Source organism: Astatotilapia calliptera, chromosome 11 (assembly GCF_900246225.1).
Source record: "Astatotilapia calliptera chromosome 11, fAstCal1.2, whole genome shotgun sequence".
NCBI lineage: Eukaryota > Metazoa > Chordata > Actinopteri > Cichliformes > Cichlidae > Astatotilapia > Astatotilapia calliptera.
In genome coordinates this window covers 33,215,235-33,239,706 of record NC_039312.1, presented here as the reverse complement: position 1 = coordinate 33,239,706, position 24,472 = coordinate 33,215,235, and the positions used below count along the sequence as shown (strand labels likewise).

Genomic DNA, 24,472 nt, shown 5'->3' with positions numbered 1-24,472 from the left:
GTACCGCCGTGGTGGGGGTTAAATTCAAGTTTACCCCAAGAACACTTGTGATTATAATCCATGTACTGTTTTTAAATCCAGACACTGAATACTTGAAACAGTCAGGCAATCCCATGATATCACAGTCAGAATATAATACTACTTCAAAATGGTCTGAAGAGTCATTCCCACATAGAGGATTCCCTTTTCAAGACATCATTAGGTATTTATAAAATATTTAGTTTGTACAGAAAAGAACTTGTCTTTCCTCATTGAGTCATAATTAGCAATCCTGATTGTATCAGCAGGACTGCCTGCTCTTTTTCATGGCACCTCTGTCTCTGTGAAGCTGCTCTGTTTTGTCTTACTGACAGGAGCATGCTGTGCCAAAGGAAAAGGCTGTAAGCTCAACAAATAGACATAATAAACTGAGCATTTACTGTATGATCAATTTGGCATCCTACGAACAGTTCCCGACTGGAAGGATTAATGTGATGATTCAACACATTAAGAAGGAGATAAAATGTGTCTCAATTTATATTGTGTTAAATACTGGACACATTCGCCTCTTTGAGTCCTTAGAAATCCTCAAATGGGATCTATTTCACTGTTTCTTATTTTCTATCACACATCCATTCTTATAATGGTGGATGCTCACATGAACTATAGCAAGTCTTTTGTTTATGAGGGGCAGTCAAGAAGTTTGCTTAAATATTGATAAAAAGCTTGTCTTAGAGGGGCTGTACTGAGGCCTAGCGTAAGACAAACAAGTATTGTTATGAACTATTCATGTAAATCATGCAAAGCTACTCTAGTATAGTCTAAGAATAATAATATGTATTTAGTGAGCAGGTTATTAACCCTGTAAATTATTTAGTGTCCAGTGGATTTAACTAGTCATCTTACTGAAGTGAGGTCATTTATTCCAATTTCCTGTGGTGTCAGTCTTTGCCGTGGTTACTAATTAAAAGGCTGCACCCAATGACACCCATTAGTGATGGTGTAAAGTTTAACAGGGTTGTAAATCAAATAATTCTGAGACACAAAATCTCTCCATCCCATTGCTTCATCTTAAGAAATCACAAGCAAACATGGAAGCTAATAAAGCCGTGACATCTGCCCGCCATGCAGAATTTCTCCAAGATTGTTTACTGTTTGCCTGCAGCGATGACAAATCTTCGACATGTATGTGCTCAGGAGAACAGGCAGAGATGACGTGTCCTTGGAGAGAAAGTCTCTGAGGGTCGACTGCAGCTGTAGCAGGCACTGAAGTAATTTTAGTAGCTTTCCACAGTCTCTTTAAAGAGAACTGCAGCAGCAGCAGCAGCAGCTCAGTGGGAGAGAGAAAGACAACGTTCAGCCTGAGGGATCAAGCAGCTCCGAGCGTCACGACTACAAACGCTGGCTGAATGTTCTGCAGCAGGTCAAAAGAACAGCGCTATCTGCCTGCTTAGAGTGAATATGATCAGTACAAGCACACCATGATGTAAATATTCAGTAGTGTGAAATATTCAGGTCACAAAGGTAAAAATGATCAACAGTTGAAATTCTTACAATCTTGTTTTACTGAATTGTAATAGTTACTCACTAATTATGAACACTAACCTGAAGTGTTCTCAAAAAAGTATAAAGTATTCTCTTCCTCGCTTAGTCCCCTGTTATTGTCTTTCACAAAAAAATATTTAAAAATATTATTGGTACAAAATAAAAAGAAATTATGTGTGTAATTATTTTACGGTCTATTTCATGGCTCTAACACGGAAGTTACTCTTAGTAGTCAAGAAGCTGGCACCAGTAATAACAAAATAAAAAGGTTCAAATGATCCTTTAAAGTTGTCATTTTGTGACATTAAAAGGCCCTGGAAAACCTTCTCTCCTGTTGGGGGGAAATATTGGACTTCATAAAAAGTGTACTATGTTGCCCGAATGTTCAGGGAGTGATCAGATGTGCAGAGAGAGCTCGGATCAATAAATCAGTGGACAGTGTAATTAGAGAAACATGTCAGGCACTACAGATGGGCAGTATTAAACAACACTGGGTAAGTGCCAAGCTAACCTCATTATCATTGTTCCTGCTCATTATAAATAACACTGGCCCATTTGTAAAAGTGTTAACAAGTGCACAATGATATTATTATAGCAAGAAAATTACAGATGCAAAACAGGGGGCAGGATGTTAAATACTGGGAAGGTAGGAGGGAGGGAATCCCTGAAAACTTCCTGTGTAGCCTCGGGGGTGATGAACAGACAGACTGCCGAGCCAACATCACACGACCCAGAGGTCTGCTGGGACAACTGAGTGTCTAAGAACAAGCTCAGTGAGAGCCAGCTGAAAGCAAAACCCAAGGAGACGAGAGAAAACTGCATCAGTGAGATCCTCTTTCACTCTGGCTGTCAGGATTAGAAGAGAACAGCAAAATAAATGCAGAGGTTACAGAATACAAATCTACTTAAATGGCACCTGTATCACCTGCATGTAAATCCACCGTCTCCCTGCTTTCCTGTCTATGCTCTGTACCTCTCAGAATGAAAGGTGAAAAATGTCAAAAATAAAGTTAAACCAAGATCTTCCCACAAGGACGCAACAGTGAGACAGAGCAGTGCTCTGAGCTACATGCTAACATGAAAAGGCCCTATGCATCCAACAGTGTAGACACATCACACAAAAAAGAACAAATGCCGATATTATGCCAGCGCTAAAGGAAAAGTCAAAGGATCCTTAAAGCTGTCTAAGGAGCTTGGAAAGAAAAGCATCTGGACTTCTTTAAGTTGCTTGAAGATGTTTCACCTCTCATTCAAGAAGCTTCTTTAGTTTTAGGGTCAAATGGTGGAGAGTCCCAGATTTAAGCCCAGTGGGAGTGTCCCCCCGGATGGACCAGGATGTGAGTGGGCATTAAGGCGTGTGGGAAGGGATCTCAGAACTGGATTATAGATGGCAGACCACCAAATGTCTACCTTCGCCTCTTCACCTCTGTTCAAAGATGGTCGCTCACAGTGGATATAGATGGCTTCTTTCACCCCTTTTTCAAACTGTCTTCTCCGTCCAAAATGTGAACACTGGCATCTTCGAAAGAGTGACCTTTGTCCTTTAGATGCAGGTGGACACCCGTGGAGGTGGCTCTTCTATGTTGTGCCATGCGTTTGTGAAGTGGCTGTTTGGTCTCTCCAATGTAGAGGTCTGAGCATTCCTTGCTACACTGTATAGCATACTCTAATTGTTAAGCTTATGTTTAGGAGTTTTGTCTTTGGGATGAACCAGTGTTTGTCTGAGTGTGCGGCTGGGCCTGAAGTACACTGGGATGTCGTGCTTGGAGAAGACTCTCCTGAGTTTTTCCGATACAGAGGGGATGACAGTGTTGTTGCGTTTGTCTTTCTGATCCTCCCTAGTTGGTGTCTGATCTTCTTTTCTGTGCTGATGAAAGCCCAATTAGGATGACTTCTTTGTACTAATCTATAGCTTGAGCTATCTTTTCTAAGGAGCTTGAATTCAGGTATCTGTTCTAGTTCAGCTTCTTCCAGTGTGAAGAAGCTGATTCTTCCAGTATTTTTCCCACCACTGTACTTTATACAGGCAGAGAACTAAGGATTAATGACTGCTGAACTGCATCAGTCACAAACACACAGGGGTCAAAAACACAAACACTTCAGATTGAACTGCAGCGACAAGCAGTCGAGGTTACATCGATTTCTTGTGTACATAAGTTAGTTGGGCCTCAGAGGTACGGTGCAGGGTCACTAAATTTCTCACTTAACAGTTCTGCTCAAATCAAGTGAGAGAAAAGCAAATATTTGGAGCTGAGTTATTGCTTTGGATTTTTTGGCTTACAGTGAGTCCCTCAGGTCGCAGACTCTGGATGGATTTTGACAGAAACTATTCAGGTTGCTGCACAGATTTAATTATTCTTATAGTTCATCCAACATCACTTATTGGTCCACCTATCCATCATCATTCGCACTGAGGTTATCTTAAACAGACTGGAGATCTTTGTTTTCCACACATTCACACTGTGAAGCGCAGCATCACAGCACGAGCAAATGCTGTGAAAGGCATTTGGTGCTTGGTCATCAGCCTGGATCTCATCCTGCTCATTGCTCATTATTAGTCTTCACTTGCATGTTTGTGTTAAGTGAATGACCAATTCATGGAGCTCCAGCCAGGAGATTCAAACATGTGTTATTAACAAGCAAAACAAGCATCAATGTCGTTTCTATAGAGATACAGCAGGCAGATAGAAAATCAGAAACATACGGAGGATAAAGGCAGTACAGACATATTAACAAACTGCTTTGTTTTGGTTGCTCAGCTTGGACTCACATGTTCACCTGCTGCTAATCAATCTGTTGCCTGGTCAGCAGTCCCACGAATAAGAAGGTTAGAAATGTTGAAGCAGAAGAAACTGAGAAACTCAGAAGTTAGTCCACACAAATGTGTAATGGGAGGAAATAATGCCATGATAACATTTTACATTTAAAGGGTCAAAGATTGGCTTTACTGTGACATAATATTCAATAATCCTTTTAGCCATTATTCCACCCCAGAACGCAGCACCGGACGCCAGGGTGGAGATCATATTTTACACTGACACTTTAAAACGGGGGTCTTCTCGGTCACTGGGTTGAAGATGTGTGTGAAGAATCTACACATCTTTGCAGATTCGTATTTGAAAGCAGTGACTGCTTATCAGATTTAACAACCAAGCATAAAACAGTTAAACAGACCTTTTATTAAATTCTACAGACTCTTTTGTATATAACAATCTGACAAATATGGATATGACCTGCATCTTAACTGGCTAGTTGAGTCAACCAAAAGTCCGTTTTGAAGGTAAAAGTGGGTCTAAACCAGTACTAGCAAGGTTTGGCTATAGTAAATTGGCTGATTAGTGTATAATTTTTAATATGATTGGAACTTACAATATGCAAAAGATTAAAAAAGTAAATAATGCCATTTGGTCTCATATTGTCCGACATCAATATCAGAACCTGTTTGTAAGTGTTACCTAATTAACACACGTTATTAATAAAATTTAGAATTTAGCACCAACCTGATGGTGTTGGATGAATTCATATAATGAAGATAACTGCCAGAGATGGGCGTATAAAGTGTATATGGTTTTCCCCCTTTGAGTCTAAAGCTTTAACTTCCTCTGATCTGTGTTTTAGAAGCAATTTTGAGAGCGATTCTACCAAGAACACATTAAGAAACACGTCAGCCGTGATGGCTGTGCTTGCTGCTGCAGAAAAAGATGAATTTCACGGCTGCAAAGAGAGAAGTGATAAACCTGAGACTCCAGCTTTTATCCACCATCCTGTCTGAATCACTGTGCGACAGAGCAGGAAGACACTTTGTCTGTGTTCTGTAGCGTAAAGACTGCAGCACAAATTAGAAAGGATCAAAGAGATGATCTGAAAGGGAAAATATACACTCTTAAATGGACTGGAGTACAGTGCATTCAAGTGTTTAAATGCTGACTCATCCTAATGAAGTGAGCTGCCTAAACACTGAAAATGCTTTGCAGTAGAAGAAGTCATTTGAAATGACAGCAGCCAGTCAAAACAACCAGTCCACTCTCTACCTTTATGACTTGTGACAAAAAAGGACATGGAGGCGGGTCTTACCACTGTGTTAGGCTGTTACTATCACTGTTGGTAACATTAACTCTTAACTTATTTCTGACCTTTTGATCCTGCATCACCTTAGCTACGTCACATGTCAGATGACAAATTTGTTTGTCTGTTTCTCTATTTTTAGCCATTATAGAGCCACAATGTTCTACATCCATGTTTGCATATGGCTCAATCTATTATCAACCACTCTTTAAGAAGCCAACCGAATAACTGATCCTCTTTCATCACCATGGTCACAACCTTTGTACCAGGGGACTCTTGAGGCCCATCTGAATATAACGAAGTATCCCATCACCTTATGATAAGCCTTTCACAAGCCGGAGACGCTGAGATGAGAGTGTGTTCTGCTTGACTCGCTGCCTATGAATAACAAACAGTTTGGTGGAGTGCATTTGTAGGGTTAGTGTGCAGCTGTGGCTGCTTCCTCAGCACTGAAAATATCTCCCTGTTCACAGATTTTCAATAAATATACACTTTTGCTGGCCTTTGGGAGTTTTACAGAAATGGCTGGCTGAGTTGTGCCGTGCAAAGAATTATTGTGAAACAAAGCATTTTCCCAAACTGCTCTGTCATCTCCGAAGACGTGTAAAATGATAATAAATTAACAGTCAAATGGGGAACCGAGCAAATACTCCGCCTGTCGTTGGCTGCTGATGAAAGACTTAATTATGTAATCCTATTTTCTTCCAGTGAGCAGAGACAATGCCAGAGGGTTGGGAAGCACTGCCTTACACACAGCCACACATGCAACATAAAATGCGGCAGCCTAAAAGCATGCTAACAAAACAAAAAATATGGGAGTTAAATAAATGATGCTGTCTTGGAGCTACACTGCAGTCTAGACTGCACAAGTCACACAGTTACAAGTCACACACTCGGGTGGAGGAACTGCTTCAGAAAATAGAAAAACATCTGCTTAAACAACTTAACACATGAGGATCTTAGTTCTAATAAATGAATATGCCAGTAGGCTACTTATGGTGAAAGCCATATTTGCATTCAAGGCCAATACATTTTCACCATTAACAGCTCATTCTTTTACCACCAGCTGCAGAACTGGTAAATGAGTACGTAATTCAGGAGCTGGTGGAGACAAAGAGAGCTAAAAGGAGCTGTGATATTGGACGTACGGTTGGCATGTGGTCAAAAACATGAATCCATAAATACTGTTGTTACTTGTGGTTCCTAAATTTGTATGAATCACAGAAAGAATACAATAGATGGATGTAGCCTTACATCGCACATGGTTTGTGTATTTATGGACAGGTCCCCACATTTTGACACAAACATCGATACCTCAGTGGACCCGAGGCTCATAATCACAGACAAATTTGAAGAAATGGCGAGACGAGCAGAGTCATCGATGCAAACCTGCAGCAAACTTGACCTTTTCCAAAGGCATCAAACACAGCATGCAGCAGGTTGATAACTGTCTTACCTCAAATTAAGCTATCTAGACACATTTTTGGCTGCCATAGTCTCTCACACAGTCTTGCTACTCTCACTCTTTGACCAAGCAGTGAGGTGTGGTCTCTCATTTCCCGCAACAGCACAACTACATCGCGCACATTACCAACCAGGCCGCCTGCCTAAAAGGTCTCTGCTGGTAAACTTGTCCAAACAGTTACAACACCACAAAGTCAAGAGTTCAGTGACTGAAATAAACTAAGGTGGAAGAGTGCAGACAGCTAGCGGAAATACACGTCAGTCAAGGCAGAGTGTTATAATGATGCATACCTTTAAACCTTAAATCTGCATTTTATGAAAATTCACCTTCTTTTGTTGTTATGTAGGAGAAAATCAGCATTGTTTATCTTTGTTCTAAAGTCAGGCATTTTCTGACAACTTGTCACATAGCGTAATATGTTATGGGACCAAGAATGTGTTGGCATTTTACAAACAAGCCTATGCAGCTTGACATCCATTTGAAGTAAGCCCCAAGTGGCCATTTGAGGAACTGCAATCTTTGTGACTTTATTTGCTTCACTTAACAGATTCGCAGGTTAGAATAAAGTGTTCATGTGTTAATATATTGTGACCAAAAATTACTTAAGTAATGAATCTCAGACAAAGTACATCAGCCCTTAAATTCTGAGCGCACCTTTGAACCTGCTCCAAATAAAAACCACTACAGGGATAATGGAAGAAGCATAATGTTGTTTGTATCTGTGAGAATTGACCTTTTAAAACCAGACTTTGGGTTTTCCCCTCGTTAAGACAAGATAATGTGATCATTAATCTGTTTTGTTGCAGCTATCCATATAACCGGTGGTATTTTAAACTGTAAGCCTCACTGATATTCCTTTCAAAGAGCACTGGAGATTCCCATCTGCCACTAAATTAGTCTAAATGATGAGGCACTTCTATCGACAGCAGCGTATAACCACCATTCATAACGCTCGCTGATGGCCCTGAGCTTTCAACAGTTACTCTTTCATACAGAGAAAAAAAATCCAAAGCATCTGTTAAACTGAGCTAATAAAATGGATGTTGTCATTGACACCAGGCTGTGGCACGCACTGATAAGAATGAGACATTTTATTTTGTGGAAATCCAAGACCCACTTAGCAGCAGACAGGTTTCGGCCCAGAAAAAGATAAGCAGTGGTGTGCTGAGAGGAGATGGATGAGGTAGAAGAAACCAATGCAGAGTTCATCGCGCAGCAGCATCACCCTTAAACCACTTTATAAAACAACACTGAAAACATCATCTGAACAGACTGGCTTCGATCAGATCCCATCACACTTGACACACATGTTACACAAGTGAAAAAGAATATTGAGCACACAGATCACTGCTATTAAGCGTTGATCTCAGAACCACCCAGATAGAGGCTGAAAATTGGCCATTATAAACCAAAGACTGGTGTGGGACAAAGTTCAGACCATGTCAGAAAGTTATTGATGTCCATCTCACAATGTGATCGCAGCTGCAGCCTACTGCAGTGAGTTGCCCTCAGCTCTTTGGAGAGCATCTTTGCAACAGTTTGTTTTGGTTTCCTGAACCACAGCTTCACTGGTTGGTTTGTTCTCATCAATCAGCAGCTGTTTATGACAAGTGTTGTCATACTCTTCAACCTGATACAATAAACCACCTGATCGTCCTCTCCACCCAGACAGGACTGGGCTTTTTAGGCTCTGCACTGTGTTCGTTAGTGACCTGAGAAGGATTCATATATCAAGCCCCCAATTAGGTTGTGCACTGCCAATGCAAACTGATTATTGGCACCAGAATTTACATGAATAAGTGAGTTTATAGGATAAAGTGAAAGACAACAAGAGGTCATAAAACTCAGTGGGACAAGTGCAGTGCAATTTAGACAATGAAGCACATGCAACACTCACTGCAAAGCCGTGTGTTTTCCAGAGTCACATAACGTAACACCCCCCACCCTTCACTGCACATTGTTAATTACCTGTCGTCATCAACACGTAAACCTTCACCTGCACTCACCACACCTCTCTGTCCTGCTTCTAAAACACGACAATCCTATAACCTGAAAGGTTAGCTGTCCCATCATCTCTCCACTTGAGTGGTGAAATGATTGCAGAGTTATTACTGAAGATCAAAACTTCTTTAAAAAAAAAAACTACCCTCACCAGCATTTATGTTACTTGTTGACCAGCTTGCACAATGCACAATATGGCAATCCATGCAAAATATAACAGTCATTACATTAAAAGGTAAAAACTTGCAACGATTTTTGCAACTTATTATAAAAAGCTAACCAACATGAACCCAGTAAATATTCATAATTATTACCCAAGCTCTTATTGACACACTGAATTTTGTTGCGCATTTGACAGCACAGACGCAGTAATTAGCAAGCGTGACAGAGACGAGCCTGAGTGATGAGAGCTTCTCTGTGAATCGCTGCAAATGTTTGTACGTAGAGGTGAGCCTTAGAGAGCTGAAAGCCTTTTCCACACCTGACCTTAAGTGAGTGATCCAGGTGGGATCAGATCGCCCCCCACATCCAAGTTAATGTCAGTTACGAGCAGAGTCAGAGTGATTAAAAAAAAGCAGTGTGAAAAAGCCAAAGACGGCCCAGTGGTAATTCCTGCAAGCTGCAGATGGCTGGTAATGTCATGCACTGAATTCATTCCTCCTGACATCTTTGATTTCATGCTGTGACGCACGTAGTGAATATTCTCCTCTGATTGTCCCTGTGGCTCAGCACATCTTGATCAAGATGACATGCTGATAGATAGAAAAAGATTCATTCCAGAATCAAAAAGACATTAAATCGGCTTAAAATTAATATAATTTTCAGTGTATTTCACAATATTGTGTACCTTTCACGGGCTGGCCTTCAAATTACACATCACATTCTCAATCCGTGGTGTTAATTGACTGAGGGGGTGTCTGAGGTTGTGGTGTCAAATTCATTGGTACCAAGGTATTTTAGGACAAACCTTTCAGTTTCTTGGCAACAACAAGCACTGCAATCATCATGATGCCAGGTAAGTTGCTGTCACAATCCCCTCTGAAGTCAACACAAGTAGAACTAAAGCCAAGGCCTTTCATCAAGGCGACTCAGGCGTTATAACTGCTTTTCAGTGGTGCTTTCTCACACCCAGCTTTCAGTCCAGTTTCCTGTGGCCTTCCATCATTTGCTGGACACTTTTTCTTTATAATCAACACTGGAAAATAAGGGGAAACAGGTCTAATCTAACTAATTATTCACAGCCCATTAAGATGCACATAAAATCCTCCCGAGCACACAGACATCTGTGTGTTCATTCTCAGCCTACTGATATCTCAGATACATACAGTCTTTTCTGCTCTCTTGAGTGCATCGGGAGCATTGCATTCTGGGTGGGGTCAGTAAGGTCCACCCACCCCCTCCCAAATACTCAGTCAACAACCACCAATGCTCATAATAAAGCACGGTCTCCGCTGCCATTATGAGCTCAGACCACAGGAGGAGATTACATTCAGCCACGGGTTCATTTCATATCAGCTCACTAAAGTGGAAAAGCGAGACGTGCCAGCTGACTGTCTATATACTGTATGTGTTTCACTGGCTGTGGGAGGCTGTACAAACAGAGCAGTTATGAAAATCTAAAGACAGTTTATGGGAAAAATAAGTGGAGATGGCGCTGATAGTCTAATGTTGCCTTTTTATCCAAGTTATTTTGTTTTTATTGTGTTTCCCCATTGTTCACCTTGTCCATGTCGCTTGTGTTTCTTTGTCTGTGTCTCTGATATTCACCATACTTCCTGTTTCCGTTTTGGCACCAGCTCTCTTTCTGTGTCTCTGTTTGCTTTGCTTTGGAGGTTTTCCCTCCTTGTAATCACCTGCCCCGCACTTACGAGTTTCCCCTGTTTGAATGTGTCTCACCTGAGTCCAATTAGCCAATCAACCTGCAAACTGGCACACTTTTGATGAGCTGCCATTTTTAAGAGCTGTCACTTTTTTTTCAGCATCAAAGGTTGCTGCTTAATCTGAATCTTCTAGATTTAAATAAAGAAGCTTGCCTTAAAGGTAAAACACTTTTCCCAGAACAATAATGTGTTAAATCTGTAAGCTGTATTGGTACAGTTACCCAGAGATAATGACAACTGTAACTGCCCTGACCCACCAACTCCATTTAATCATCACTCATAAATAAGATCTTACTACAAATGATATAAAGCTCCTCATTAAACTGACTCGTTTTTTGTTTAAAGTGATTTATATTGGCTAATTTTTTATTCATTCTACGGGTCTGATATCATCAACATTAATATCTGCCACTAATAATAATCCTCATGTATGTGTTTTTGTCCCCTGCTTGTAAAAGTCACTGAAATGCCCTGTAGTCTTAAGAAGGGTGAGCTGGAACAATCTGCATTGTTTTGAAGGTGTTGCACACAAACACACTGGCTTTTACTCATCAGCCTGCTCCAGCCAATCTTCCTCGGGCAGCTTCACCCGGCATTTTTCATCCTTCCTCATTCATCATTTTTCTATCAGCTAGCCTAGTCTAAGCATCCAGGGAACTCCAGCTGAGACCATGTGAATATTCCATCAATTATTCATGTCTTGTTTTCTGGCCACAAGGACAGAGGTGCCTGATTCGGCTCGTCCCTCAGGAGTGATGTATTGGTGCGATAAACCACTTCTCACCATCTCTGTCCAGTTCCTGCTTTTTCATCCGCACCAGCCGCACTGAGACATCTGCACAGGGTCACACAGGAAGTGACAGCTATTCAGCTGCACCACGTTCCTGCATGGCCTCGGGCCCATCCAGGGTAAAGCCATAAGAGGAGGGTGCGATGTTTGGTTGGTATAGACTGACTAGATTGCACCCCCATCCCAAAGCTAGGTTGTGCATGCACAATTCCCCTCTGGGAGAATCTGCAGCCCAACTAACATGACTCACATCACTGCTCCCTGCTCAGTGTGCACCGTCACCCTGGTGGCACCAAAGTGGCTAGCAACACCGTGTCAAACACTGTGACGTCAGCTCTCTGCATCCATTTTGGCTTTCCACGCTGCAAAATGGACTGAAGAGGAGTCAGACCCAGGGCAGCTGCAGAGGTTCAGCTCAATTCCTGAAAAAGCTGTGTGGACAACATGAACATATTACAGCAGCTCACTTTAATGTCATTTTAGTTCATTAGTATTCAGCACTGGTGCACCGTCTCCACAAGTCCACTGCAGTTTCAGTGCAGCTGAATGTGTGTTTGTTAGAAACTGACAAATATGTACAAATATGTGTCAGTTACAGCGAATTAAGCATTAATGACACGATAAGCTAGAAGTCTACAACCATAACGACAGCTCGGTGGGGGGTTACAAAGACACACTGCAGTATTATACTGCCAGAGTCAAAAGCAGATTTCCATCTGCAGTATATCTGTCAGCATGTGTCTGCTTTCAAACTTCAACGACTTTCCATATGTGGAAACTCTGATGCAGGGAAAGCAGCACAGAACAGAACAGAGCCGCTATTATCACAATAAACACAAGCGGGATTCAGACACAAACTGCATGGAAGTGCGAGCTGGGGTGAGCGCGGGTTACAGATGTACTCTATATAAGATCTTCCAGTTGAATGAGTAGAGGAGTATCAGCACCCCTGATTTGGGGGGATAAAGTGAAATGTGGTAGGGTTTAACTTGATGGCCTTGAAGAACGAATGATATGTTCACTTATTGGACTTATTTATAAAGTGCTGGGTGGAAAGTTGTGAGATTTATCCTCTGTGGGTAATAACTGAGATATTTAATCCTGGATATACAGCTGGTGCAACTCAGTCAGACACATCACAATCACATCCAGCTACACAGAGCAGATGAAAAGGACAGGAAACAGAATAAAGAACCTGCTCGGTTTTCAAAATAAGAGACCTACTGCACATTAAATGCCCCACTTGCCAGCGTGATTGTAAGCGGTGCAAGGAGGGATGAAAACTGCACTGGAGGTGCAAATATCACAGTCATTGATTTGATGCAGTGGTGTGAAAAAGTGTTTGCCTCCTTCCTGATTTCCCAGCATTTTACATATTTGTCACACTCACATGTTTCAAACAAATTTTAATATTAGACAAAGATAACCTGAGTAACCAAACCTACCTGGTCCTGTGTGAAAAAGTAATTGCACCTCTTGTTAAATGGTGAATTAACTGTGATTGACCACATTTTTTTGTTCAGTTTCCATAAATACACTCGGGCCTGATTACTGGCAGACCTGTTGGAATCACTTGAGAAATCACTTAACTAGAACCTGTCTGATAAAGTAAAGCGGGCTAAAATATCTCAAACAGCAACACATCGAGCCACAATCTAAAGAAACACTTGAGAAACAAAGCCGCTGAAATCTATCAGTCTGGGAAGGGTAACAGAGCCATTTCTGAGGCTTTGGGACTCCACTTAACCAGGGTGAGAGCCACAAGCTGAGAAAACTTAGAACAGTGGTGAAGCTTCTGAGGAGTGACCGAGGACTGCAGCGACGACTCATCCAAGAGGTCAAAAAAGAACCACAGACTTCACATGTCTCAGTTAAGGTCAGAGCTCATTATTCAACATAAGAAAGAGACCGGGCAAAAATGACCTCCATGGAAGAGTTCAAGAAGAAAACCACTACTGACCAAAAAAACCACAAAGGCTTGTCTCACATTTGCCAAAAAACATCTTGGAAAATATCCAAAGATGAGGTTTTGGAAGGTTTGAGTCCCACTGCATCATACCAAGAGGAACTGGAAGAGCCACTGTCCGTAGGGTGAGGTGGGGTGGGGGGTTTGTTTCACAATATGACCATGATGAGCCTCTGAGCAGGCAGTCTTGAAGAAATTGAAATGATAAAATATGATAAGATGGAATTCTTTTCGAGAAGGATGAAAACATCCTTGGAACAGGTGAATGAAAACTAAGTGCACTCAACGTTACACCATCACTTAGGAAGCTCTGCAAGGGGGTGGTAAAAAGTTGGGGTTCCTAAGGTTTCATTTACCCAATGCTATTTAAATAAGGGTCATAATATCCAGCCCTATAGCTGGGGAACATGTGGCTGTGCTGAAGATAATTTAGGCTGGAAGGCAGTGTGAGAACAAGCAGTTATAAAGAAGTAAGTATGAAGGTATAATCAGAGGTCACAGAAAAGTAAATATTTGGGAACAGGATGCAACCATGACAACCAAAAGCACATGTCGTAATAGCAAGTGACCTTCAAAAGAGAATATTTGTTAGATGATCATTACATCAGTGATGATCTTAGAAAGAAGAAAAATGACACCTCTGGAGTCCGTGGCCCCTGGGGTCTAGACGTTTGCATGCTTACGCTTTAGAATCCAGTGACAAGAACTCTGCATCATCCTTGTGAAGGTGTGCATTGTGGAGTTCTGCTCCAGCAGGATGCCGTACCGTGGCTGGAGCTAAAGTCTTCCCAACACCCAAGAATATGCTGCAGGGATTACACAAGGAGGCTATAAAGCTGCTGTAGGCCAAACTCAGCATGTAGATATCATTAGCAGTGCACTTTGCAGATACTCTGCTGTAGCTCTTCTCTCCCAGTGAACAATGGGTGCAATGTTTTTTCATGCTTGTGTGAATTAGATTGTTGCCACTACAAGCTTTGCTCTTGGGTCCCTGCACATGAAAGGTATTTGTGTAAAACTGGAGCAGCAAACAGTTTCATCTCATAACAGAGCATGTTTTATTCTACTGGACACAGTATTTATAGTAGCAAGAGGAAAGAAGAAGAGGTGCTAAATTACAGCGTCCATGGTTTCTTCATAATCTGCTTCATAATCCTTCCATGTATTCCAATAAGTCAAATATTACAGTGGAGAAGATCTGAACTAACACTTTCAGTGATACAAAGGCAAATAAATCAAAACTAAATGAAGAAACACAAAATATTCATATCAATATTTTGTGAGGAACCAAAAGTTATTTTTTTAATTATTACAGTTATGGTCAGTACTGGTACATAACAATAACTATATATTTACCTGGAGGCAGAAGATGATTAGTTAGCTGAGAATTTCCTCCAGGATTATTTTTATTGCTTCAAAATATACGCAGCACCGGTAAAGCTTGCTAATTCTCAGTATATCTGCTTAATCCACACTCACAAGGTAATAATACCAGGCTGTGTTTATGAGGATCAGCACTGTTGCCTCAAAGGACACGATCCTGGGATCAAACCAGAGACCGTTTATAACAGACGCATGTAGTCACCACGACGTCTCTTATTGGTTGGTGAAGCCCTGTGAATCCTCGAGCTGATGGCTTTCCCCATTGCCATGTTGCTGTTTTGAAACTAGACTTGAAACTGAAAAGTCATTAGCTAATGAGGATTCCCTCTCTTATCCTCTAATCTTTCTGGTCTTTCTTTATTATTTTGCAGATCCCTTACTGTATGTGGAGGTCAGAACATAAGGGAACTGAGACCCATTTTCCTGTAAATTTCCATACAACATGATGACTTGCCCCCCTGCTGGGATTATAAAGAACACAGGTTTATCTCCACTACTCGCTGTGCTTTTGTGTGTTTCCTCCAGCACTTCTGGTTTCTGCCACAATGAAAACATGCTCAGTCATTGTGACCTTGACCAAGTCACTGGCGTCCCTGGGTACTGTACACTGGCTTCCCACAGCCTCTAATGATTGTAATGGATTAAATTCCCACAAAGACCAATAAAGTATATCATATTTCTACTCTGTGCTTCCCTTTCTGTCTGAGAACAAAACACAGGAATGACTAAAAGAGCGCTTCTTTTAAAAATTGGTTTTTTTATCCGAAATTTATAGAAATAAACCAGCAGGTTTGAGGTAATAGAAAAAGCTAGTAGAATTTCAGTGACAGAAATATTTCATTCTAAAATATGCAGTCACGTCTGTAAAATCATGTAATAATTAGTCTGATTTATTACTATTGAGTCGCTCAGTCTTTCCAGAGACAGGTATGAATAAATTCAACCTGTGAAATAATTTTTATGATGGAAGGTTTGGAACTTTTACTCTAAGATTTATTACCACCAATCATTTATTACATAACTCCATACTGTATATCAAAAATGAAAAAATAAAAGAGCTTCTGAAGGCTAATTAAAAGCAGAAGAGACAATATTGGTTCTGGCCGATAACAAACAAATGCACTTTCAGTTGTTAATGGAGAGTTATGTGCTTGACATTAATTGCTGCTTGAACTCCCCCCACCACCATGTGGAGATGAGGGAAAAGGCCATCGATTATCTTTCACCCTTGCAGTAAATCTTCAGCAGGGAGTAGTGTCTCAGCAGCAGCAGCATCACGAGCCAAGAGCTGATCTGTCTGGAGAAGCCATGAAGCGTTTCACTGAAGTGGTGGAACAGCTGTGCTAATTGCTGAACTTTACAACACCCGGATGGAGAAGTTGACAGGTGTGTAGTTGTGTTCCACACTGCCGCAGACAGTCATACCTACTTATTTAATGCATTTTTTCAGCCATTATGCAAATATATCCGGCACCACCACCCCCAGCTGCAGGGAGAGGCGAGTTGTAACTTGTGATGAGGCTAATCTCAGCGGACACACCGGAGCACGGCCCAATCAGCAGGGGTAGCAGGCACAAAATGAGAACACCAAACAGAGCAGCTCCCTTTGCTCCTTTGGCTCAAGCTTGGCAAACACCTTCACCTGCACCTCAGCCTGTTTTTATAGAGCCTTGAGTGATGCTTCGGTGTATAAACTATACAAAATCTTGATAGGCTTTTATAAATTCTGTCAAATCTTTTGAAAAATTCAGAAAACAGCCAAATTACCCATTTAGAGATTAAGATTGTTTACATTCTGACATTTTTTTAATCAGTCTTTTGTTTGGAAAATGTCAGAATGTAATCTTACACCATAAATAAAGGAAGCAAGTGTTATCTTATGTATTTGATTCCTGGTGCCTACCAAAATCATCTAATAATGTTTGAAGCAATCATTTTCTGTTGCATATCTGCAACAACAGCCAGGTTGTTTGAGGGAGTATATATTATTCTAGGTCTTAAAATTACAATATAAAGCACCTCGAGGTGACTGTTTTTGTGATTTGGTGCTATATAATTAAAACTGAATTGAATTTGACTTTGGATTTGACTGCAGTAGTTGGATTGGGCCTCTCTGCCTAGAAATGTAAGCATGGTTCATCCCCTCCTGGTGCTTCAGTGGAAACACCCATACCTGCAGGTCCAAAGCATCTGCATGCAGAACAAGCTGCACTGGATGAAAACTGCACACAGAAGACACATTTCCTGAAGAATAAACTGGTCGTCATTGGATGTCAGATACATGAAAGACAAATTATAGATCCTGTAACAAGCGCTGTGTTTCGAGCCTAAATAGGGGGATAAATATTTACATTTTTTTAAGTGCTGTCAGTAATCCTGTATGTTTGAAACAGTATCTGCAACCCCTCCTGTTGGCTGGATGCATAAATAGCTCAGAGGCTGACTGAGCTGCAGTGATGGCTGCCGCAGGGACAAGACATCACACATGCAAAGTTGTAAAATGCATCATCTACGATAAACAAATCACTAATTTGTTTTCCCGCATCCATTAACTGCAATATTCCGCCTTCAAAACGCAGTTTACAGCATTTTGTGGCCATGAACACCAAACAGCATCCTCTCAGAGAAGAGTCCTCTCAGCACCGCTGACACAAACCACCGCAAAGCAAAACCACAGAGGAAAGCAGAAAAAAAATGCCCATCACTCTTTCTCCGTCACGTTCTTCCCGCTGGGTTTCTACAAGGTCATTCTGGTGCACGACGCAGCGCACGAAACCCCGGCCACACGGGCACCTTTGAGCTGATCGCACAAATTAAACGTAACTCAAGCTCGGAAACTTTCTAAATAGTGAGAGAAGAGTGCAGCTGGTTTAAGGTGGCACATTTGTGACCGTGTAGTGGTAGCGGAAGGCGGAACAGGAGAGGCAGGAAGGGCAAGGGCATTGGTGCCAACAACACCGCTAATTAGACTGGAGCAGTGATTTGAAGCTGGTCTTCTTTACTGTTCAAAGGTAATAAAATATAACCTCATATCTGCTCCTATCCTTCTCTTCATGTCTGAAATCTGTGCGCCGGGACGGATGAAGACGAGAATGGCTCTTAGCGCACAAGACCTGCCCGCAGGAACAAGAGCGGACGGCGCCTTTTACTCCCAAATTAGCCTTAATTTCTCTCCAGCTGTAATGTTTCTTATTAATTCTCTGCGTAATATTGACTGTCTTTGGATGCATGTGTAGGGGTCAACGCATTGCGCAGCGCAGGCCTATAAACTCGTGTTTTAGTGGAAAATAGATCTCGATTTGTGTCAGAAATACACGGATATTCCCGAATGTCATTCGCCTTTGGGAACAACGCAGTTATGAAAATTAAAGAAGTGACGCAAAGACAAAATGATCTGATCAGAGCAGATTATTCATTTTCTTACCTTACTGGGAGGTTTTAGGGTGACCGGGATTTTCAGCGCAAGGAAGTCACCCCGACTATTGGAAGCAAAAAAAGGTCCTGTGCGATCCTGTGATGTACGCTGACGTAGTAGCAAAGAGCTGCACTCTCCTCCTCCCCTCCTCCAGCCCCTTCACTTACTACACAGCATCCTTCTTAGATGGAGACACCGCCCCCTCTGCTTCCTCCCCCTCCTGCTCCCTGTGCTCCCATCTCTCTTACAGCAGGCACCATTCCTCTGACGAACCAGAGGGGGGTCGCTGGTTTGTACATGAGGAAGTGAAGTGAAGGTGATTCATTTTTCTGCCCTGTGATTCAACCGTTGGTGAGTTTGGATACTGTGAAGTCACTCTGGACGCGCACATTCAGGTAGAAAACGCGCTCTTGTCGCTCGTGATCAGTGGAGCTCGCTCAGACTGTCATTTGGTCCATATGCCCCAAATGGTTGGTGCAATGAAGTGTGCAAGACGAGCCTCTCCTTGCACGTGTTCGGGCTCGTGCCTGTAATTGGCTGTGTTAAAAAAGTGTGGGTGATGACAAGGATGCGTCAATAGGAAACCTTTTGGTTTTAATATTGTGAGGATGTGATACATTTTTACAAGGAATCTCAAAGGAATTCAGAATCCCAGTTTTGGAAACTGCAGACCGTTCAATGCAGGAATATACTGCACATTTGTAGCTGTAAAAAAATCAGGTTATTACTGGAGATAGTATATTTTTATATTAGTGTTTTTATGTTATTTATTGGCAGCCGGGTCCTTACTGTGTGGAGTTTAAATATTCTCAGTGTGCCTGGCTGTGGGTTCTCTCCGGACACTCCAGCAGTCCAAAGCCATGTTACTGTAGGTTAACTGGTGATTCTAAATCAGCCACAGTTGTGAATGGTTGTCTCTCTTGTCGTGTGTGTGGTCTTCTGCTGCTGTAGTTCTTCTGCTTCAAGGTGCTAGATGCTCTTCTGCATACCCTGATTTGGCCGTTCTTCTCTGACATCTGGCATTTACACCCAGAGGACTGACACGCTGTAAACTAGAGATGTATGTGTGGGAAAATCCACGCACACCAGACCAATAAACATGCTACCTTAAAAGTCACTGAAATCACTTTTCTTTCTCATTCTGATGCTCAGCTTGAACTTTAATGTGTCATCTTAACCATTCTACGTGAATGCATCTATTGCATTACAACCATGTGATTGGCTGATCATATATTTGCATTAATGAGCCGTTGAACAGGTGTAACTAATGAAGCACACCTAATGAATTATGGTCCGTTTGATATGGTGTTTATTTTTGATAGAATTTCCCATGACCCCCCTCCCGACTGGTTCTTGGAATGTTCTTGTACCACCCCATTTTTAAAAAATCCTGGAAACACCCCAGCTTAGGATACTATCACCTTGACTCTGATTGGTCTAAAATCATGCCTGCTCTCTCTGTGCGTAACACCCCCACTGTGCCTTCAGTGCTTCTGACTTCCTGTCAGATTTTCACTGACGCTGCAGCTGTGGTCTGATTGTCATCAGGAGCATTCAGATCAGATGTGGCCTTTCATTTGGCTTCAGGCTTTCAGCTGCTGTTGTCTGTTTGGGTCATCTATTGATCAGATTGGAATAAAGAGCTGCTATCTGCCAGCACCAGTCCCTCCTCCTCCTGCTAATGCTGATAGTAGAGGGTGATGAAACTGTGCGAAGCCTTACAATATTAGAAAAAGAATCCCATCTTATTATCACTCATGAACAGCACTTTGTACAAGGAGAGCTCCCTCAAAAAAAAAAAACCTCTGGCAGAATTAGGCTCAGGGAGGAGCAGGCATCTGCCACGACAGGCTGGGTAATGAGGAAGAAGAGAGAGAGGAAAAGAGGAGCAGAGAGACCATCAACAGCAAACAGGACAAACTAGCAACTGCAGGAGAGAGAAGGCAAAAGTTAATGACACACGGTACTGGCCTCTGAACACATGCAGTGTGAACGAATGGGAGTGGACGAGAAGTGCTAAGTGCATCATGGGAAGTCCCCTAGCTGTCTGAGAGCCTGTAGCAGCTCACCTGACTTTATTCTTCAGTGCTTCCTTTTATACCTTCTTTAGCAGAGGATACACTGGGATCGTCCTTTATGAGGAGCAAATGCCATCCCATAATTCATAGTGACGGCCCATCCAACCATTTGTGAAAACAGTGAACGCTGACAAAGTGGCGCTCATCACCTAAATGTTAATTATAATTGAATTTTTTTTTGCTCAATAAAAAAAATAAATAAAAAAAATAAATAATTGAATTTTTAATTTCATCCCTAAAGCTGCTAAAATATTTGTAAATTTCAAGAACAAACTCTGAATGTGGCTGAATGAACAATGTAGATTTAAATCAGCTCTCTAAATCTAGTGAACTATTAACTGATATCAAAGGGAATTCAAGGTTTTGTATAATTTGGTTTGAATTATTAAGGTCCCTTGTTGTACGGCAACTTTTAAGGTTACCTGGGATAAGAGATGGATGGTGGGTTAGATGGCATTTTGGACAGAAATCCCAAACAATGAGAAGGAAAAGTTGCACTGGCTTACTATCCAGCAGATATGGGACAGATTTACCAAGCAGTGTAAATTATTGTGATGCTGCAGTCGCAGGGTGATCTAGTAACAGTGCACTACTACTTGATATACAAAGACCCCGCAAGTCCACTTCAGTAATAACCAGCATTCTGCTAAAAGCAGAACAAATTAGAGGCTCAAACACCATCAGACCTGATGAGGAAGAGACTGATGTAGGCCTACTAAACAAAATAATCCAGTGTAAGCTCAGGTTTTAGGAATGTTTTTCTCTCTAAAAACAGCAAAGCAGCCCAGATCAATGAGAGGAAGGATTAGAGAGAAAGCAAAAGTACAACAGAGGAACAGAACTCAGTGGTGCTTGGCTGTAAACCCTCAGCATGAGAACTGAGAGAGGAAGAGTTTTAGGACAGTGCCAAAGTTTTAACACTGCACTCAAATCCATGAATCACCCATCCAAAAGTGACAATTACACACTCATTACTCATAAGATGTTCTCACCTTGGCAAATGATAAACAACCCTAGAAGTCATTATCACAACAACGTCAGGCTTCAGATGTGTTTCTTGTGGTGCAAACAAAAATTTGCACCACAAGAAGATTCGTTTAAATATTCTCCTCTTTCATAGGACATAAGACCGGCCACAGAAATACGTCTGTGCTCAACTTTCAGTGACACTGTGCGCTTTTACAAAATACAGCAGCTTTTTAGGTTAAAAGATGTATTTTCATATCTTAAGAGGACATTGCAGTGAGTAAAATGGGCATTTTGTAGCCCATTTTCTGCACAGTGTAGTTTCAAAACAGTACACATCTGGCATCATGGTGTTAGGGAGCGTAGCATAATGTTGTCCGGTTTCTCAGTGCACCGTTTTATGTCTTTCCTAAATCCTTATGAATTCTCCTACCTGCCTTCCCTTGAGGTCAGTGAGATTTTAAGGAGCTAGGAGGTACTTAATCTCCTGGTCTTAGAGAGGGTTTCTCTCTCTCTCCTGAATCCAGACTGGAAGCTGGTTTCTCAGCAACCTGGTGGCTGAAGGCTCTGCCTACCATTCAGCTTTGGGAAACTCTAGAAGTCACAGTTAAGCCTGCAGACTGCACTTCTGAATATAATACGAAGGCAATGAAGAGAAGTGCATCTATGAGAAAATGGAGCTCTCAGGGAGCCTTTAGGAAATTTACCAGGTTCTCCTAATAATTGTGTTGGACAGAAATGATTACGGACTGACAAAATAAAAGACGAGCTTTATTAACAAAGTCGATCATCACAGTCCAAACAAAGTAACAAAAAAAGCCAAGAAGGTGGCGCAGGCGATGAAATGTGGGACACAGACAACAGATGGAAGGAGGACACACAGAGGGAAAGACAGGACTACATATACACAGAGGGGCAGACAATCGGAAGGAGAGAAAAGGTAGAAAAAAGAAACAGAATTGGACATATATTAGAAAAACTAGCACGCAGTCAGAGACAGGGAACACAAACATCAGGGAACATGACCATACTGTCACAATGGTGGATACTCAAACATGAAGGCCAGCCTTTGAACCAAAGCTCAAATTGCTCTTTTGTCTTCTCCCCCATTTTTTGCAATGAATCCATCACTTATACAGAACAAACCAGTCAAGGCAGATGGCTGCAGCTCTAGAGCATGTGCATGTCCGTGTCTGTCTGCAGCTGATGAATCTAACTGTGTTCAGTTCCATCTTCTTTGCCTGCTGTAACAAAATGCCAGTTCATGTGCGATTTAATTACTGAACAGGATCAAATTTCCTGCACACAGTAACTCAGTCAGGGCCAGTTTAATGTTGTGCTTCTGGCAGCACTTATCTGCAATTCATTACACTAAAAGCTGTATGAATCACTCCAGGAGGAAACACAGACTTTATGCAAGCTTGCACTGGGACTTATGATGAGCGGCCTGGGTAAGACTGCAGCCCTCATCTGTGTGAATATATTGGACCTTGTGTCTATTTTTGAAACCCTTCATTAACCACAGAATGACTCAAACTGTCACAAAGAATTTAAGGGTTTTCTTTCTTTCAGTAGAACTAGAGAACAAGTGTGGTGCTCTAGTTAAAAGTAAGCAGGACAATTGTTATTGGATTATTTTATATTGTTGCCTGAAAACTGATACATTTAAAACTATGAGCAAAATTATTTGGTGGCTCTGAGAAGGAAATGTTAATCACCAGACTCTTAATTTTCTGAGCCTGCACCAACTTGCAACTCTGCATCAGTTTCTGAGGGAGATGTTTTTATTTGTGTAAAGACAAAATAAATTCAGGCACCTGTTTTCTTAAATAATTCCTTTTTATTTCAGAATCTGCAACCAGCAAACGTTTCAAGTGAAACCACAGTTCAGTCGTGATTTTATTTTAATGCATGTGTTGTAATATTGAAAAGGAATTATATAGGTTTTTATAGACCTCCGCTTCATGTTCTGTCTTTGTCGCATCCTGGAGAGGTTCTCCCCCCAAGCCTGCCTCAAATATGAAATATGAAACAACCAGTAACTAAAGTATGACTCATATAGGTTAAGAATAAATATTTGTCGCCATCTGGTGGCCAAATCCTGCAAAACATTACAGTTAAAATGTAGTTTTGTTTAAGTGAAAGAACTGCTGGAGTATTTCTGGAAAAGGGAGATGGTATTCATTGTTAAGAAATCTGAAAAAATGCAAAAACCTGCTGAAAATGTCTAAAAGAACCCAAACAATGAATACCTACATGAACTAAACCGGCAGTGTCATTGCACCACTAAATAAAATGCTAAATTCAAAGAAAAACCTATTTTTAATTAAAAAACTACAGATGTGATCTTTTGTTTAAGATAAATGGATAAAATATCTGAGTTAACAGATAAAAATTATTTGAAGCTTTCAAATACACTGTTCCTGTGAATGTGCACACTTTTAATGTACTGCACAACAAGCTCAATACGGACAAAAATTTATAAACATTTTTATAATGCATAATAAACATAATAAACGCAGCACTTGCAGGCACGTGGGGCTGTTTGCAGATTTGATCTGAGAATGTGTTTTGTTCAGATTTAGCAGCAAGTGCCAGATTACCCGTTTGTTTTATAGCCCGAGGTATTTTGAGGCCATTTCAGTGTCCTGCTCCACTTTGAGCTCATTGGTGAGATCGGGTCAGGCGCGCGTGTGTGTGCCTCTGATTGATGCAAATGAAGCACCTCTTTCTGCGGAGGAGGAGGAAAAGCGAGAGCAGAAAGCAGCGCGCACAGCAGCTTGGAATGAAAGCTGCGCGTTGTTTACGTCCTTTCAGACGCCCGCGGATGGCCATGATGATGATAATGGTGATGAGGACGAACGCGCCTCGTTTTCATTCGTCTGTGTAAAATCGCGTGGAGGGAGAAGGGGGTGGCGCAAGACTGTTTCTATCTCAAT

At 41.5% G+C, this 24,472-nt stretch overlaps 1 protein-coding gene across 1 annotated transcript in view; it reads right to left on the bottom strand.

Annotated features, from left to right (window-relative positions):
* Positions 1-18,959, bottom strand: part of sv2a (synaptic vesicle glycoprotein 2A) — a 47,705-nt gene extending 28,746 nt beyond the window's left edge. The window contains exon 1 of the mRNA XM_026184331.1: positions 18,499-18,959. The gene's annotated coding sequence lies outside the window, so the exon portion shown is untranslated. The remainder of the gene's footprint in view (positions 1-18,498) is intronic.
* Between the last annotated feature and the right edge of the window lie 5,513 nt (positions 18,960-24,472).